The sequence below is a fragment of the Garra rufa genome, unplaced genomic scaffold (assembly GCF_049309525.1).
Source record: "Garra rufa unplaced genomic scaffold, GarRuf1.0 hap1_unplaced_001, whole genome shotgun sequence".
Lineage (NCBI taxonomy): Eukaryota > Metazoa > Chordata > Actinopteri > Cypriniformes > Cyprinidae > Garra > Garra rufa.
Genome location: NW_027394276.1, coordinates 17,112,874 through 17,128,522, shown reverse-complemented (window position 1 = coordinate 17,128,522; position 15,649 = coordinate 17,112,874). Strand labels below are relative to the sequence as shown.

The window sequence follows — 15,649 nt, the reverse complement described above, 5'->3', positions numbered from 1 at the left end:
CCAAAAGATTTTGGTGCTGACAGAGGTCACAGAAGGAGTTCTGCTTCAACGTCAGCCAGAGCCAAAACAAATGCGTTGGCCGGGAATCGAACCCGGGTCAACTGCTTGGAAGGCAGCTATGCTCACCACTATACCACCAACGCAAGTTCCCGACTCCAGCTTTTAGCCATCTGAAAAGAATGCTTGAAATGCACAAGTCACTGATAGGGCAAAAGGAGCTGAAGCCATCTTTGTTTGTATCCCGTCATGTACGTGAGAGTGCTGTCTTTCCATGCGGGCTAAAGAAATCTGGAGCTGCGACGCAGAAAGCGCAAAGGCCGCAAGTACAGAACGTGGTGAGGCGCGCTTCGTTCCACCGCCCATTGGCTGGTGGCCAGTTTTACTCTTGACACTCCAATACAGCTCTGTTGTGAGCAGAAAAGAATGCTGGAAGTACATAAGTCACTGACAGGGCCAAAGTAGCTGAAGCCCAAGGTTTGGATCCCATCATGTCATGAGAGTGCTGTCTTTCCATGCTGGCTGAAAAAAAATGTGAAGTTGCGACACAGGAAGCGCAAAGGCTGCAAACACGGTCCACGAGAAAGCACGCTTTGCTCCAATGCACATTGGTGTGTGGTCAGATTTAGTCTGCTATTGAAACTGCAGTGCAGCTCTGCTGTGAGCAGAGCACCCAAAAATACAGGTCACTCGGAAAGGTTCCCCTCCACGGAAATCTTTAGTAAAAGGCGAAAGATTTATGCGTCTATGAAGAGAAACTCGAGTTGTGTGCCCATGCGCTTGAGCATGTGCGCTCCCTGTGGTAAACCACTATACTCACAAAGGGTAATCTAGGGTGCCGATAAGATTTTCATCTCCCCCTCACTCCAAATGGGAGGAGTAAAAGTTAAAAAGTCTCTTCCATCATCCATTCTCGCCTGCCACACAGGAGGCCTGGCTCTGATTCCCGGGCAAATGCAGGAACAGAGTTCTTTCAAGTAATGGGTGTGTGTTTGCATGTGTGTGGGATTCTTTAAAATGAGCCTTGAAGGCCAAGCCTGATTTGCTAGAAGGAGCTCCAAACTTTGCATATTGACCCAACCCCCCTTTACCTGGATTTGACGTGTAACAGTTACGCACCATTACTAAATCCAGGGCAATGTGAAGGCCGAAAGTCTCCCAGCCGAGCATTGGTGGTTCAGTGGTAGAATTCTCGCCTGCCACGCGGGAGACCCGGGTCCGATTCCCGGCCAATGCAGGAACGGAGTGCTTTTAATTAAGTTGTGTGTGTGCTTGCATGTGTGTAAGGTTCTTTAAAATGAAGCCTGATTTACTTGAAGGAGCTCCAACCTTTGCATACCGACCAACCCCCGTTCCCTGCCGAATCTTTTCAGAAACTCATTAGTCCGTCTATATTCGTCAAATGCCTATAAAAATTGTTCACTTTATCTATAGGTTGACGAAGTTTAGCAGTGGGCAATATACTCGTAAATGCGGTGTTAATTCCAAACGTTCTCCCTCCTTTCCGAGCATTGGTGGTTCAGTGGTAGAATTCTAGCAGTGGGCGATATGATCCACGTAAATGCGATGTTACTGCCACATGATTTCCCATCTTTTTTTTCATGTTCCCATTATGAAAAGTAAAAAAAAATAGTAATAATAGTAAAGTGGTCCAAATGAGGACCCCCTGTAATGTGTAGCATTCAAGATATTGGGAGACTCAATAAGATCAAGGCAGGTTGATTTGTTTTTTTTCATGGAGTAGTGGCTCCTTATGCTGATGTCGGTGAAGTCAAGTCGACTGGGGGCGAAGCACAGCGGGTGCAGCTCCTCGTTAGTATAGTGGACAGTATCTCCGCCTGTCACGCGGAAGACCGGGGTTCGATTCCCCGACGGGGAGACCCAGCTCTTTGCTGCTGCTGAACGACTCATCCAAAAGATTTTGGTGCTGACAGAGGTCACAGAAGGAGTTCTGCTTCAACGTCAGCCAGAGCCAAAACAAATGCGTTGGCCGGGAATCGAACCCGGGTCAACTGCTTGGAAGGCAGCTATGCTCACCACTACACCACCAACGCAAGTTCCCGACTCCAGCTTTTAGCCATCTGAAAAGAATGCTTGAAATGCACAAGTCACTGATAGGGCAAAAGGAGCTGAAGCCATCTTTGTTTGTATCCCGTCATGTACGTGAGAGTGCTGTCTTTCCATGCGGGCTAAAGAAATCTGGAGCTGCGACGCAGAAAGCGCAAAGGCCGCAAGTACAGAACGTGGTGAGGCGCGCTTCGTTCCACCGCCCATTGGCTGGTGGCCAGTTTTACTCTTGACACTCCAATACAGCTCTGTTGTGAGCAGAAAAGAATGCTGGAAGTACATAAGTCACTGACAGGGCCAAAGTAGCTGAAGCCCAAGGTTTGGATCCCATCATGTCATGAGAGTGCTGTCTTTCCATGCTGGCTGAAAAAAAATGTGAAGTTGCGACACAGGAAGCGCAAAGGCTGCAAACACGGTCCACGAGAAAGCACGCTTTGCTCCAATGCACATTGGTGTGTGGTCAGATTTAGTCTGCTATTGAAACTGCAGTGCAGCTCTGCTGTGAGCAGAGCACCCAAAAATACAGGTCACTCGGAAAGGTTCCCCTCCACGGAAATCTTTAGTAAAAGGCGAAAGATTTATGCGTCTATGAAGAGAAACTCGAGTTGTGTGCCCATGCGCTTGAGCATGTGCGCTCCCTGTGGTAAACCACTATACTCACAAAGGGTAATCTAGGGTGCCGATAAGATTTTCATCTCCCCCTCACTCCAAATGGGAGGAGTAAAAGTTAAAAAGTCTCTTCCATCATCCATTCTCGCCTGCCACACAGGAGGCCTGGCTCTGATTCCCGGGCAAATGCAGGCACAGAGTTCTTTCAAGTAATGGGTGTGTTTGCATGTGTGTGGGATTCTTTAAAATGAGCCTTGAAGGCCAAGCCTGATTTGCTAGAAGGAGCTCCAAACTTTGCATATTGACCCAACCCCCCTTTACCTGGATTTGACGTGTAACAGTTACGCACCATTACTAAATCCAGGGCAATGTGAAGGCCGAAAGTCTCCCAGCCGAGCATTGGTGGTTCAGTGGTAGAATTCTCGCCTGCCACGCGGGAGACCCGGGTCCGATTCCCGGCCAATGCAGGAACGGAGTGCTTTTAATTAAGTTGTGTGTGTGCTTGCATGTGTGTAAGGTTCTTTAAAATGAAGCCTGATTTACTTGAAGGAGCTCCAACCTTTGCATACCGACCAACCCCCATTCCCTGCCGAATCTTTTCAGAAACTCATTAGTCCGTCTATATTCGTCAAATGCCTATAAAACTTGTTCACTTTATCTATAGGTTGACGAAGTTTAGCAGTGGGCAATATACTAGTAAATGCGGTGTTAATTCCAAACGTTCTCCCTCCTTTCCGAGCATTGGTGGTTCAGTGGTAGAATTCTAGCAGTGGGCGATATGATCCACGTAAATGCGATGTTACTGCCACATGATTTCCCATCTTTTTTTTCATGTTCCCATTATGAAAAGTAAAAAAAAATAGTAATAATAGTAAAGTGGTCCAAATGAGGACCCCCTGTAATGTGTAGCATTCAAGATATTGGGAGACTCAATAAGATCAAGGCAGGTTGATTTGTTTTTTTTCATGGAGTAGTGGCTCCTTATGCTGATGTCGGTGAAGTCAAGTCGACTGGGGGCGAAGCACAGCGGGTACAGCTCCTCGTTAGTATAGTAGACAGTATCTCCGCCTGTCACGCGGAAGACCGGGGTTCGATTCCCCGACGGGGAGACCCAGCTCTTTGCTGCTGCTGAACGACTCATCCAAAAGATTTTGGTGCTGACAGAGGTCACAGAAGGAGTTCTGCTTCAACGTCAGCCAGAGCCAAAACAAATGCGTTGGCCGGGAATCGAACCCGGGTCAACTGCTTGGAAGGCAGCTATGCTCACCACTATACCACCAACGCAAGTTCCCGACTCCAGCTTTTAGCCATCTGAAAAGAATGCTTGAAATGCACAAGTCACTGATAGGGCAAAAGGAGCTGAAGCCATCTTTGTTTGTATCCCGTCATGTACGAGAGAGTGCTGTCTTTCCATGCGGGCTAAAGAAATCTGGAGCTGCGACGCAGAAAGCGCAAAGGCCGCAAGTACAGAACGTGGTGAGGCGCGCTTCGTTCCACCGCCCATTGGCTGGTGGCCAGTTTTACTCTTGACACTCCAATACAGCTCTGTTGTGAGCAGAAAAGAATGCTGGAAGTACATAAGTCACTGACAGGGCCAAAGTAGCTGAAGCCCAAGGTTTGGATCCCATCATGTCATGAGAGTGCTGTCTTTCCATGCTGGCTGATAAAAAATGTGAAGTTGCGACACAGGAAGCGCAAAGGCTGCAAACACGGTCCACGAGAAAGCACGCTTTGCTCCAATGCACATTGGTGTGTGGTCAGATTTAGTCTGCTATTGAAACTGCAGTGCAGCTCTGCTGTGAGCAGAGCACCCAAAAATACAGGTCACTCGGAAAGGTTCCCCTCCACGGAAATCTTTAGTAAAAGGCGAAAGATTTCTGCGTCTTTGAAGAGAAACTCGAGTTGTGTGCCCATGCTCTTGAGCATGTGCGCTCCATGTGGTAAACCACTATACTCACAAAGGGTAATCTAGGGTGCCGATAAGATTTTCATCTCCCCCTCACTCCAAATGGGAGGAGTAAAAGTTAAAAAGTCTCTTCCATCATCCATTCTCGCCTGCCACACAGGAGGCCTGGCTCTGATTCCCGGGCAAATGCAGGAACAGAGTTCTTTCAAGTAAGGGGTGTGTGTTTGCATGTGTGTGGGATTCTTTAAAATGAGCCTTGAAGGCCAAGCCTGATTTGCTAGAAGGAGCTCCAAACTTTGAATATTGACCCAACCCCCCTTTACCTGGATTTGACGTGTAACAGTTACGCACCATTACTAAATCCAGGGCAATGTGAAGGCCGAAAGTCTCCCAGCCGAGCATTGGTGGTTCAGTGGTAGAATTCTCGCCTGCCACGCGGGAGACCCGGGTCCGATTCCCGGCCAATGCAGGAACGGAGTGCTTTTAATTAAGTTGTGTGTGTGCTTGCATGTGTGTAAGGTTCTTTAAAATGAAGCCTGATTTACTTGAAGGAGCTCCAACCTTTGCATACCCGACCAACCCCCGTTCCCTGCCGAATCTTTTCAGAAACTCATTAGTCCGTCTATATTCGTCAAATGCCTATAAAACTTGTTCACTTTATCTATAGGTTGACGAAGTTTAGCAGTGGGCAATATACTCGTAAATGCGGTGTTAATTCCAAACGTTCTCCCTCCTTTCCGAGCATTGGTGGTTCAGTGGTAGAATTCTAGCAGTGGGCGATATGATCCACGTAAATGCGATGTTACTGCCACATGATTTCCCATCCTTTTTTTCATGTTCCCATTATGAAAAGTAAAAAAAATATAGTAATAATAGTAAAGTGGTCCAAATGAGGACCCCCTGTAATGTGTAGCATTCAAGATATTGGGAGACTCAATAAGATCAAGGCAGGTTGATTTGTTTTTTTCATGGAGTAGTGGCTCCTTATGCTGATGTCGGTGAAGTCAAGTCGGCTGGGGGCGAAGCACAGCGGGTACAGCTCCTCGTTAGTATAGTGGACAGTATCTCCGCCTGTCACGCGGAAGACCGGGGTTCGATTCCCCGACGGGGAGACCCAGCTCTTTGCTGCTGCTGAACGACTCATCCAAAAGATTTTGGTGCTGACAGAGGTCACAGAAGGAGTTCTGCTTCAACGTCAGCCAGAGCCAAAACAAATGCGTTGGCCGGGAATCGAACCCGGGTCAACTGCTTGGAAGGCAGCTATGCTCACCACTATACCACCAACGCAAGTTCCCGACTCCAGCTTTTAGCCATCTGAAAAGAATGCTTGAAATGCACAAGTCACTGATAGGGCAAAAGGAGCTGAAGCCATCTTTGTTTGTATCCCGTCATGTACGAGAGAGTGCTGTCTTTCCATGCGGGCTAAAGAAATCTGGAGCTGCGACGCAGAAAGCGCAAAGGCCGCAAGTACAGAACGTGGTGAGGCGCGCTTCGTTCCACCGCCCATTGGCTGGTGGCCAGTTTTACTCTTGACACTCCAATACAGCTCTGTTGTGAGCAGAAAAGAATGCTGGAAGTACATAAGTCACTGACAGGGCCAAAGTAGCTGAAGCCCAAGGTTTGGATCCCATCATGTCATGAGAGTGCTGTCTTTCCATGCTGGCTGAAAAAAAATGTGAAGTTGCGACACAGGAAGCGCAAAGGCTGCAAACACGGTCCACGAGAAAGCACGCTTTGCTCCAATGCACATTGGTGTGTGGTCAGATTTAGTCTGCTATTGAAACTGCAGTGCAGCTCTGCTGTGAGCAGAGCACCCAAAAATACAGGTCACTCGGAAAGGTTCCCCTCCACGGAAATCTTTAGTAAAAGGCGAAAGATTTATGCGTCTATGAAGAGAAACTCGAGTTGTGTGCCCATGCGCTTGAGCATGTGCGCTCCCTGTGGTAAACCACTATACTCACAAAGGGTAATCTAGGGTGCCGATAAGATTTTCATCTCCCCCTCACTCCAAATGGGAGGAGTAAAAGTTAAAAAGTCTCTTCCATCATCCATTCTCGCCTGCCACACAGGAGGCCTGGCTCTGATTCCCGGGCAAATGCAGGAACAGAGTTCTTTCAAGTAATGGGTGTGTGTTTGCATGTGTGTGGGATTCTTTAAAATGAGCCTTGAAGGCCAAGCCTGATTTGCTAGAAGGAGCTCCAAACTTTGCATATTGACCCAACCCCCCTTTACCTGGATTTGACGTGTAACAGTTACGCACCATTACTAAATCCAGGGCAATGTGAAGGCCGAAAGTCTCCCAGCCGAGCATTGGTGGTTCAGTGGTAGAATTCTCGCCTGCCACGCGGGAGACCCGGGTCCGATTCCCGGCCAATGCAGGAACGGAGTGCTTTTAATTAAGTTGTGTGTGTGCTTGCATGTGTGTAAGGTTCTTTAAAATGAAGCCTGATTTACTTGAAGGAGCTCCAACCTTTGCATACCGACCAACCCCCGTTCAATGCCGAATCTTTTCAGAAACTCATTAGTCCGTCTATATTCGTCAAATGCCTATAAAACTTGTTCACTTTATCTATAGGTTGACGAAGTTTAGCAGTGGGCAATATACTCGTAAATGCGGTGTTAATTCCAAACGTTCTCCCTCCTTTCCGAGCATTGGTGGTTCAGTGGTAGAATTCTAGCAGTGGGCGATATGATCCACGTAAATGCGATGTTACTGCCACATGATTTCCCATCCTTTTTTTCATGTTCCCATTATGAAAAGTAAAAAAAATATAGTAATAATAGTAAAGTGGTCCAAATGAGGACCCCCTGTAATGTGTAGCATTCAAGATATTGGGAGACTCAATAAGATCAAGGCAGGTTGATTTGTTTTTTTCATGGAGTAGTGGCTCCTTATGCTGATGTCGGTGAAGTCAAGTCGGCTGGGGGCGAAGCACAGCGGGTACAGCTCCTCGTTAGTATAGTGGACAGTATCTCCGCCTGTCACGCGGAAGACCGGGGTTCGATTCCCCGACGGGGAGACCCAGCTCTTTGCTGCTGCTGAACGACTCATCCAAAAGATTTTGGTGCTGACAGAGGTCACAGAAGGAGTTCTGCTTCAACGTCAGCCAGAGCCAAAACAAATGCGTTAGCCGGGAATCGAACCCGGGTCAACTTCTTGGAAGGCAGCTATGCTCACCACTATACCACCAACGCAAGTTCCCGACTCCAGCTTTTAGCCATCTGAAAAGAATGCTTGAAATGCACAAGTCACTGATAGGGCAAAAGGAGCTGAAGCCATCTTTGTTTGTATCCCGTCATGTACGAGAGAGTGCTGTCTTTCCATGCGGGCTAAAGAAATCTGGAGCTGCGACGCAGAAAGCGCAAAGGCCGCAAGTACAGAACGTGGTGAGGCGCGCTTCGTTCCACCGCCCATTGGCTGGTGGCCAGTTTTACTCTTGACACTCCAATACAGCTCTGTTGTGAGCAGAAAAGAATGCTGGAAGTACATAAGTCACTGACAGGGCCAAAGTAGCTGAAGCCCAAGGTTTGGATCCCATCATGTCATGAGAGTGCTGTCTTTCCATGCTGGCTGAAAAAAAATGTGAAGTTGCGACACAGGAAGCGCAAAGGCTGCAAACACGGTCCACGAGAAAGCACGCTTTGCTCCAATGCACATTGGTGTGTGGTCAGATTTAGTCTGCTATTGAAACTGCAGTGCAGCTCTGCTGTGAGCAGAGCACCCAAAAATACAGGTCACTCGGAAAGGTTCCCCTCCACGGAAATCTTTAGTAAAAGGCGAAAGATTTATGCGTCTATGAAGAGAAACTCGAGTTGTGTGCCCATGCGCTTGAGCATGTGCGCTCCCTGTGGTAAACCACTATACTCACAAAGGGTAATCTAGGGTGCCGATAAGATTTTCATCTCCCCCTCACTCCAAATGGGAGGAGTAAAAGTTAAAAAGTCTCTTCCATCATCCATTCTCGCCTGCCACACAGGAGGCCTGGCTCTGATTCCCGGGCAAATGCAGGAACAGAGTTCTTTCAAGTAATGGGTGTGTGTTTGCATGTGTGTGGGATTCTTTAAAATGAGCCTTGAAGGCCAAGCCTGATTTGCTAGAAGGAGCTCCAAACTTTGCATATTGACCCAACCCCCCTTTACCTGGATTTGACGTGTAACAGTTACGCACCATTACTAAATCCAGGGCAATGTGAAGGCCGAAAGTCTCCCAGCCGAGCATTGGTGGTTCAGTGGTAGAATTCTCGCCTGCCACGCGGGAGACCCGGGTCCGATTCCCGGCCAATGCAGGAACGGAGTGCTTTTAATTAAGTTGTGTGTGTGCTTGCATGTGTGTAAGGTTCTTTAAAATGAAGCCTGATTTACTTGAAGGAGCTCCAACCTTTGCATACCGACCAACCCCCGTTCCCTGCCGAATCTTTTCAGAAACTCATTAGTCCGTCTATATTCGTCAAATGCCTATAAAACTTGTTCACTTTATCTATAGGTTGACGAAGTTTAGCAGTGGGCAATATACTCGTAAATGCGGTGTTAATTCCAAACGTTCTCCCTCCTTTCCGAGCATTGGTGGTTCAGTGGTAGAATTCTAGCAGTGGGCGATATGATCCACGTAAATGCGATGTTACTGCCACATGATTTCCCATCTTTTTTTTCATGTTCCCATTATGAAAAGTAAAAAAAAATAGTAATAATAGTAAAGTGGTCCAAATGAGGACCCCCTGTAATGTGTAGCATTCAAGATATTGGGAGACTCAATAAGATCAAGGCAGGTTGATTTGTTTTTTTTCATGGAGTAGTGGCTCCTTATGCTGATGTCGGTGAAGTCAAGTCGACTGGGGGCGAAGCACAGCGGGTGCAGCTCCTCGTTAGTATAGTGGACAGTATCTCCGCCTGTCACGCGGAAGACCGGGGTTCGATTCCCCGACGGGGAGACCCAGCTGTTTGCTGCTGCTGAACGACTCATCCAAAAGATTTTGGTGCTGACAGAGGTCACAGAAGGAGTTCTGCTTCAACGTCAGCCAGAGCCAAAACAAATGCGTTGGCCGGGAATCGAACCCGGGTCAACTGCTTGGAAGGCAGCTATGCTCACCACTATACCACCAACGCAAGTTCCCGACTCCAGCTTTTAGCCATCTGAAAAGAATGCTTGAAATGCACAAGTCACTGATAGGGCAAAAGGAGCTGAAGCCATCTTTGTTTGTATCCCGTCATGTACGAGAGAGTGCTGTCTTTCCATGCGGGCTAAAGAAATCTGGAGCTGCGACGCAGAAAGCGCAAAGGCCGCAAGTACAGAACGTGGTGAGGCGCGCTTCGTTCCACCGCCCATTGGCTGGTGGCCAGTTTTACTCTTGACACTCCAATACAGCTCTGTTGTGAGCAGAAAAGAATGCTGGAAGTACATAAGTCACTGACAGGGCCAAAGTAGCTGAAGCCCAAGGTTTGGATGCCATCATGTCATGAGAGTGCTGTCTTTCCATGCTGGCTGAAAAAAAATGTGAAGTTGCGACACAGGAAGCGCAAAGGCTGCAAACACGGTCCACGAGAAAGCACGCTTTGCTCCAATGCACATTGGTGTGTGGTCAGATTTAGTCTGCTATTGAAACTGCAGTGCAGCTCTGCTGTGAGCAGAGCACCCAAAAATACAGGTCACTCGGAAAGGTTCCCCTCCACGGAAATCTTTAGTAAAAGGCGAAAGATTTCTGCGTCTTTGAAGAGAAACTCGAGTTGTGTGCCCATGCTCTTGAGCATGTGCGCTCCATGTGGTAAACCACTATACTCACAAAGGGTAATCTAGGGTGCCGATAAGATTTTCATCTCCCCCTCACTCCAAATGGGAGGAGTAAAAGTTAAAAAGTCTCTTCCATCATCCATTCTCGCCTGCCACACAGGAGGCCTGGCTCTGATTCCCGGGCAAATGCAGGAACAGAGTTCTTTCAAGTAAGGGGTGTGTGTTTGCATGTGTGTGGGATTCTTTAAAATGAGCCTTGAAGGCCAAGCCTGATTTGCTAGAAGGAGCTCCAAACTTTGCATATTGACCCAACCCCCCTTTACCTGGATTTGACGTGTAACAGTTACGCACCATTACTAAATCCAGGGCAATGTGAAGGCCGAAAGTCTCCCAGCCGAGCATTGGTGGTTCAGTGGTAGAATTCTCGCCTGCCACGCGGGAGACCCGGGTCCGATTCCCGGCCAATGCAGGAACGGAGTGCTTTTAATTAAGTTGTGTGTGTGCTTGCATGTGTGTAAGGTTCTTTAAAATGAAGCCTGATTTACTTGAAGGAGCTCCAACCTTTGCATACCCGACCAACCCCCGTTCCCTGCCGAATCTTTTCAGAAACTCATTAGTCCGTCTATATTCGTCAAATGCCTATAAAACTTGTTCACTTTATCTATAGGTTGACGAAGTTTAGCAGTGGGCAATATACTCGTAAATGCGGTGTTAATTCCAAACGTTCTCCCTCCTTTCCGAGCATTGGTGGTTCAGTGGTAGAATTCTAGCAGTGGGCGATATGATCCACGTAAATGCGATGTTACTGCCACATGATTTCCCATCCTTTTTTTCATGTTCCCATTATGAAAAGTAAAAAAAATATAGTAATAATAGTAAAGTGGTCCAAATGAGGACCCCCTGTAATGTGTAGCATTCAAGATATTGGGAGACTCAATAAGATCAAGGCAGGTTGATTTGTTTTTTTCATGGAGTAGTGGCTCCTTATGCTGATGTCGGTGAAGTCAAGTCGGCTGGGGGCGAAGCACAGCGGGTACAGCTCCTCGTTAGTATAGTGGACAGTATCTCCGCCTGTCACGCGGAAGACCGGGGTTCGATTCCCCGACGGGGAGACCCAGCTCTTTGCTGCTGCTGAACGACTCATCCAAAAGATTTTGGTGCTGACAGAGGTCACAGAAGGAGTTCTGCTTCAACGTCAGCCAGAGCCAAAACAAATGCTTTGGCCGGGAATCGAACCCGGGTCAACTGCTTGGAAGGCAGCTATGCTCACCACTATACCACCAACGCAAGTTCCCGACTCCAGCTTTTAGCCATCTGAAAAGAATGCTTGAAATGCACAAGTCACTGATAGGGCAAAAGGAGCTGAAGCCATCTTTGTTTGTATCCCGTCATGTACGAGAGAGTGCTGTCTTTCCATGCGGGCTAAAGAAATCTGGAGCTGCGACGCAGAAAGCGCAAAGGCCGCAAGTACAGAACGTGGTGAGGCGCGCTTCGTTCCACCGCCCATTGGCTGGTGGCCAGTTTTACTCTTGACACTCCAATACAGCTCTGTTGTGAGCAGAAAAGAATGCTGGAAGTACATAAGTCACTGACAGGGCCAAAGTAGCTGAAGCCCAAGGTTTGGATCCCATCATGTCATGAGAGTGCTGTCTTTCCATGCTGGCTGAAAAAAAATGTGAAGTTGCGACACAGGAAGCGCAAAGGCTGCAAACACGGTCCACGAGAAAGCACGCTTTGCTCCAATGCACATTGGTGTGTGGTCAGATTTAGTCTGCTATTGAAACTGCAGTGCAGCTCTGCTGTGAGCAGAGCACCCAAAAATACAGGTCACTCGGAAAGGTTCCCCTCCACGGAAATCTTTAGTAAAAGGCGAAAGATTTATGCGTCTATGAAGAGAAACTCGAGTTGTGTGCCCATGCGCTTGAGCATGTGCGCTCCCTGTGGTAAACCACTATACTCACAAAGGGTAATCTAGGGTGCCGATAAGATTTTCATCTCCCCCTCACTCCAAATGGGAGGAGTAAAAGTTAAAAAGTCTCTTCCATCATCCATTCTCGCCTGCCACACAGGAGGCCTGGCTCTGATTCCCGGGCAAATGCAGGAACAGAGTTCTTTCAAGTAATGGGTGTGTGTTTGCATGTGTGTGGGATTCTTTAAAATGAGCCTTGAAGGCCAAGCCTGATTTGCTAGAAGGAGCTCCAAACTTTGCATATTGACCCAACCCCCCTTTACCTGGATTTGACGTGTAACAGTTACGCACCATTACTAAATCCAGGGCAATGTGAAGGCCGAAAGTCTCCCAGCCGAGCATTGGTGGTTCAGTGGTAGAATTCTCGCCTGCCACGCGGGAGACCCGGGTCCGATTCCCGGCCAATGCAGGAACGGAGTGCTTTTAATTAAGTTGTGTGTGTGCTTGCATGTGTGTAAGGTTCTTTAAAATGAAGCCTGATTTACTTGAAGGAGCTCCAACCTTTGCATACCGACCAACCCCCGTTCCCTGCCGAATCTTTTCAGAAACTCATTAGTCCGTCTATATTCGTCAAATGCCTATAAAACTTGTTCACTTTATCTATAGGTTGACGAAGTTTAGCAGTGGGCAATATACTCGTAAATGCGGTGTTAATTCCAAACGTTCTCCCTCCTTTCCGAGCATTGGTGGTTCAGTGGTAGAATTCTAGCAGTGGGCGATATGATCCACGTAAATGCGATGTTACTGCCACATGATTTCCCATCTTTTTTTTCATGTTCCCATTATGAAAAGTAAAAAAAAATAGTAATAATAGTAAAGTGGTCCAAATGAGGACCCCCTGTAATGTGTAGCATTCAAGATATTGGGAGACTCAATAAGATCAAGGCAGGTTGATTTGTTTTTTTTCATGGAGTAGTGGCTCCTTATGCTGATGTCGGTGAAGTCAAGTCGACTGGGGGCGAAGCACAGCGGGTGCAGCTCCTCGTTAGTATAGTGGACAGTATCTCCGCCTGTCACGCGGAAGACCGGGGTTCGATTCCCCGACGGGGAGACCCAGCTGTTTGCTGCTGCTGAACGACTCATCCAAAAGATTTTGGTGCTGACAGAGGTCACAGAAGGAGTTCTGCTTCAACGTCAGCCAGAGCCAAAACAAATGCGTTGGCCGGGAATCGAACCCGGGTCAACTGCTTGGAAGGCAGCTATGCTCACCACTATACCACCAACGCAAGTTCCCGACTCCAGCTTTTAGCCATCTGAAAAGAATGCTTGAAATGCACAAGTCACTGATAGGGCAAAAGGAGCTGAAGCCATCTTTGTTTGTATCCCGTCATGTACGAGAGAGTGCTGTCTTTCCATGCGGGCTAAAGAAATCTGGAGCTGCGACGCAGAAAGCGCAAAGGCCGCAAGTACAGAACGTGGTGAGGCGCGCTTCGTTCCACCGCCCATTGGCTGGTGGCCAGTTTTACTCTTGACACTCCAATACAGCTCTGTTGTGAGCAGAAAAGAATGCTGGAAGTACATAAGTCACTGACAGGGCCAAAGTAGCTGAAGCCCAAGGTTTGGATGCCATCATGTCATGAGAGTGCTGTCTTTCCATGCTGGCTGAAAAAAAATGTGAAGTTGCGACACAGGAAGCGCAAAGGCTGCAAACACGGTCCACGAGAAAGCACGCTTTGCTCCAATGCACATTGGTGTGTGGTCAGATTTAGTCTGCTATTGAAACTGCAGTGCAGCTCTGCTGTGAGCAGAGCACCCAAAAATACAGGTCACTCGGAAAGGTTCCCCTCCACGGAAATCTTTAGTAAAAGGCGAAAGATTTCTGCGTCTTTGAAGAGAAACTCGAGTTGTGTGCCCATGCTCTTGAGCATGTGCGCTCCATGTGGTAAACCACTATACTCACAAAGGGTAATCTAGGGTGCCGATAAGATTTTCATCTCCCCCTCACTCCAAATGGGAGGAGTAAAAGTTAAAAAGTCTCTTCCATCATCCATTCTCGCCTGCCACACAGGAGGCCTGGCTCTGATTCCCGGGCAAATGCAGGAACAGAGTTCTTTCAAGTAAGGGGTGTGTGTTTGCATGTGTGTGGGATTCTTTAAAATGAGCCTTGAAGGCCAAGCCTGATTTGCTAGAAGGAGCTCCAAACTTTGCATATTGACCCAACCCCCCTTTACCTGGATTTGACGTGTAACAGTTACGCACCATTACTAAATCCAGGGCAATGTGAAGGCCGAAAGTCTCCCAGCCGAGCATTGGTGGTTCAGTGGTAGAATTCTCGCCTGCCACGCGGGAGACCCGGGTCCGATTCCCGGCCAATGCAGGAACGGAGTGCTTTTAATTAAGTTGTGTGTGTGCTTGCATGTGTGTAAGGTTCTTTAAAATGAAGCCTGATTTACTTGAAGGAGCTCCAACCTTTGCATACCCGACCAACCCCCGTTCCCTGCCGAATCTTTTCAGAAACTCATTAGTCCGTCTATATTCGTCAAATGCCTATAAAACTTGTTCACTTTATCTATAGGTTGACGAAGTTTAGCAGTGGGCAATATACTCGTAAATGCGGTGTTAATTCCAAACGTTCTCCCTCCTTTCCGAGCATTGGTGGTTCAGTGGTAGAATTCTAGCAGTGGGCGATATGATCCACGTAAATGCGATGTTACTGCCACATGATTTCCCATCCTTTTTTTCATGTTCCCATTATGAAAAGTAAAAAAAATATAGTAATAATAGTAAAGTGGTCCAAATGAGGACCCCCTGTAATGTGTAGCATTCAAGATATTGGGAGACTCAATAAGATCAAGGCAGGTTGATTTGTTTTTTTCATGGAGTAGTGGCTCCTTATGCTGATGTCGGTGAAGTCAAGTCGGCTGGGGGCGAAGCACAGCGGGTACAGCTCCTCGTTAGTATAGTGGACAGTATCTCCGCCTGTCACGCGGAAGACCGGGGTTCGATTCCCCGACGGGGAGACCCAGCTCTTTGCTGCTGCTGAACGACTCATCCAAAAGATTTTGGTGCTGACAGAGGTCACAGAAGGAGTTCTGCTTCAACGTCAGCCAGAGCCAAAACAAATGCGTTGGCCGGGAATCGAACCCGGGTCAACTGCTTGGAAGGCAGCTATGCTCACCACTATACCACCAACGCAAGTTCCCGACTCCAGCTTTTAGCCATCTGAAAAGAATGCTTGAAATGCACAAGTCACTGATAGGGCAAAAGGAGCTGAAGCCATCTTTGTTTGTATCCCGTCATGTACGAGAGAGTGCTGTCTTTCCATGCGGGCTAAAGAAATCTGGAGCTGCGACGCAGAAAGCGCAAAGGCCGCAAGTACAGAACGTGGTGAGGCGCGCTTCGTTCCACCGCCCATTGGCTGGTGGCCAGTTTTACT

The 15,649-nt window shown here is 47.9% G+C and overlaps 24 non-coding genes across 24 annotated transcripts; 15 read left to right on the top strand and 9 right to left on the bottom strand.

The window, feature by feature from the left end:
• Positions 1-648: 648 nt before the first annotated feature.
• LOC141303821 (U5 spliceosomal RNA) lies at positions 649-764 on the bottom strand. Its single transcript, XR_012343789.1, has one exon. It is a non-coding gene; the product is annotated as a U5 spliceosomal RNA (small nuclear RNA).
• Positions 765-1,163: 399 nt separating this feature from the next.
• On the top strand, positions 1,164-1,234 carry trnag-gcc (transfer RNA glycine (anticodon GCC)). The gene has a single exon. It is a non-coding gene; the product is annotated as a tRNA-Gly (tRNA).
• Positions 1,235-1,804: 570 nt separating this feature from the next.
• Positions 1,805-1,876, top strand: trnad-guc (transfer RNA aspartic acid (anticodon GUC)). Its single transcript has one exon. It is a non-coding gene; the product is annotated as a tRNA-Asp (tRNA).
• A 103-nt stretch (positions 1,877-1,979) lies between these two features.
• On the bottom strand, positions 1,980-2,051 carry trnag-ucc (transfer RNA glycine (anticodon UCC)). Its single transcript has one exon. It is a non-coding gene; the product is annotated as a tRNA-Gly (tRNA).
• A 505-nt stretch (positions 2,052-2,556) lies between these two features.
• On the bottom strand, positions 2,557-2,672 carry LOC141303820 (U5 spliceosomal RNA). Its single transcript, XR_012343788.1, has one exon. It is a non-coding gene; the product is annotated as a U5 spliceosomal RNA (small nuclear RNA).
• A 397-nt stretch (positions 2,673-3,069) lies between these two features.
• trnag-gcc (transfer RNA glycine (anticodon GCC)) lies at positions 3,070-3,140 on the top strand. The gene has a single exon. It is a non-coding gene; the product is annotated as a tRNA-Gly (tRNA).
• Positions 3,141-4,462: 1,322 nt separating this feature from the next.
• Positions 4,463-4,578, bottom strand: LOC141303888 (U5 spliceosomal RNA). Its single transcript, XR_012343856.1, has one exon. It is a non-coding gene; the product is annotated as a U5 spliceosomal RNA (small nuclear RNA).
• Positions 4,579-4,977: 399 nt separating this feature from the next.
• Positions 4,978-5,048, top strand: trnag-gcc (transfer RNA glycine (anticodon GCC)). Its single transcript has one exon. It is a non-coding gene; the product is annotated as a tRNA-Gly (tRNA).
• Positions 5,049-5,619: 571 nt separating this feature from the next.
• trnad-guc (transfer RNA aspartic acid (anticodon GUC)) lies at positions 5,620-5,691 on the top strand. The gene has a single exon. It is a non-coding gene; the product is annotated as a tRNA-Asp (tRNA).
• Positions 5,692-6,371: 680 nt separating this feature from the next.
• LOC141303819 (U5 spliceosomal RNA) lies at positions 6,372-6,487 on the bottom strand. The gene has a single exon (XR_012343787.1). It is a non-coding gene; the product is annotated as a U5 spliceosomal RNA (small nuclear RNA).
• A 399-nt stretch (positions 6,488-6,886) lies between these two features.
• trnag-gcc (transfer RNA glycine (anticodon GCC)) lies at positions 6,887-6,957 on the top strand. Its single transcript has one exon. It is a non-coding gene; the product is annotated as a tRNA-Gly (tRNA).
• A 570-nt stretch (positions 6,958-7,527) lies between these two features.
• On the top strand, positions 7,528-7,599 carry trnad-guc (transfer RNA aspartic acid (anticodon GUC)). The gene has a single exon. It is a non-coding gene; the product is annotated as a tRNA-Asp (tRNA).
• Positions 7,600-8,279: 680 nt separating this feature from the next.
• On the bottom strand, positions 8,280-8,395 carry LOC141303818 (U5 spliceosomal RNA). Its single transcript, XR_012343786.1, has one exon. It is a non-coding gene; the product is annotated as a U5 spliceosomal RNA (small nuclear RNA).
• Positions 8,396-8,794: 399 nt separating this feature from the next.
• On the top strand, positions 8,795-8,865 carry trnag-gcc (transfer RNA glycine (anticodon GCC)). The gene has a single exon. It is a non-coding gene; the product is annotated as a tRNA-Gly (tRNA).
• A 570-nt stretch (positions 8,866-9,435) lies between these two features.
• trnad-guc (transfer RNA aspartic acid (anticodon GUC)) lies at positions 9,436-9,507 on the top strand. The gene has a single exon. It is a non-coding gene; the product is annotated as a tRNA-Asp (tRNA).
• Positions 9,508-10,187: 680 nt separating this feature from the next.
• LOC141303887 (U5 spliceosomal RNA) lies at positions 10,188-10,303 on the bottom strand. The gene has a single exon (XR_012343855.1). It is a non-coding gene; the product is annotated as a U5 spliceosomal RNA (small nuclear RNA).
• Positions 10,304-10,702: 399 nt separating this feature from the next.
• On the top strand, positions 10,703-10,773 carry trnag-gcc (transfer RNA glycine (anticodon GCC)). Its single transcript has one exon. It is a non-coding gene; the product is annotated as a tRNA-Gly (tRNA).
• A 571-nt stretch (positions 10,774-11,344) lies between these two features.
• On the top strand, positions 11,345-11,416 carry trnad-guc (transfer RNA aspartic acid (anticodon GUC)). The gene has a single exon. It is a non-coding gene; the product is annotated as a tRNA-Asp (tRNA).
• A 680-nt stretch (positions 11,417-12,096) lies between these two features.
• Positions 12,097-12,212, bottom strand: LOC141303816 (U5 spliceosomal RNA). The gene has a single exon (XR_012343783.1). It is a non-coding gene; the product is annotated as a U5 spliceosomal RNA (small nuclear RNA).
• Positions 12,213-12,611: 399 nt separating this feature from the next.
• trnag-gcc (transfer RNA glycine (anticodon GCC)) lies at positions 12,612-12,682 on the top strand. Its single transcript has one exon. It is a non-coding gene; the product is annotated as a tRNA-Gly (tRNA).
• Positions 12,683-13,252: 570 nt separating this feature from the next.
• On the top strand, positions 13,253-13,324 carry trnad-guc (transfer RNA aspartic acid (anticodon GUC)). The gene has a single exon. It is a non-coding gene; the product is annotated as a tRNA-Asp (tRNA).
• Positions 13,325-14,004: 680 nt separating this feature from the next.
• Positions 14,005-14,120, bottom strand: LOC141303886 (U5 spliceosomal RNA). The gene has a single exon (XR_012343854.1). It is a non-coding gene; the product is annotated as a U5 spliceosomal RNA (small nuclear RNA).
• A 399-nt stretch (positions 14,121-14,519) lies between these two features.
• Positions 14,520-14,590, top strand: trnag-gcc (transfer RNA glycine (anticodon GCC)). Its single transcript has one exon. It is a non-coding gene; the product is annotated as a tRNA-Gly (tRNA).
• A 571-nt stretch (positions 14,591-15,161) lies between these two features.
• Positions 15,162-15,233, top strand: trnad-guc (transfer RNA aspartic acid (anticodon GUC)). Its single transcript has one exon. It is a non-coding gene; the product is annotated as a tRNA-Asp (tRNA).
• The last annotated feature ends 416 nt before the right edge of the window (positions 15,234-15,649 follow it).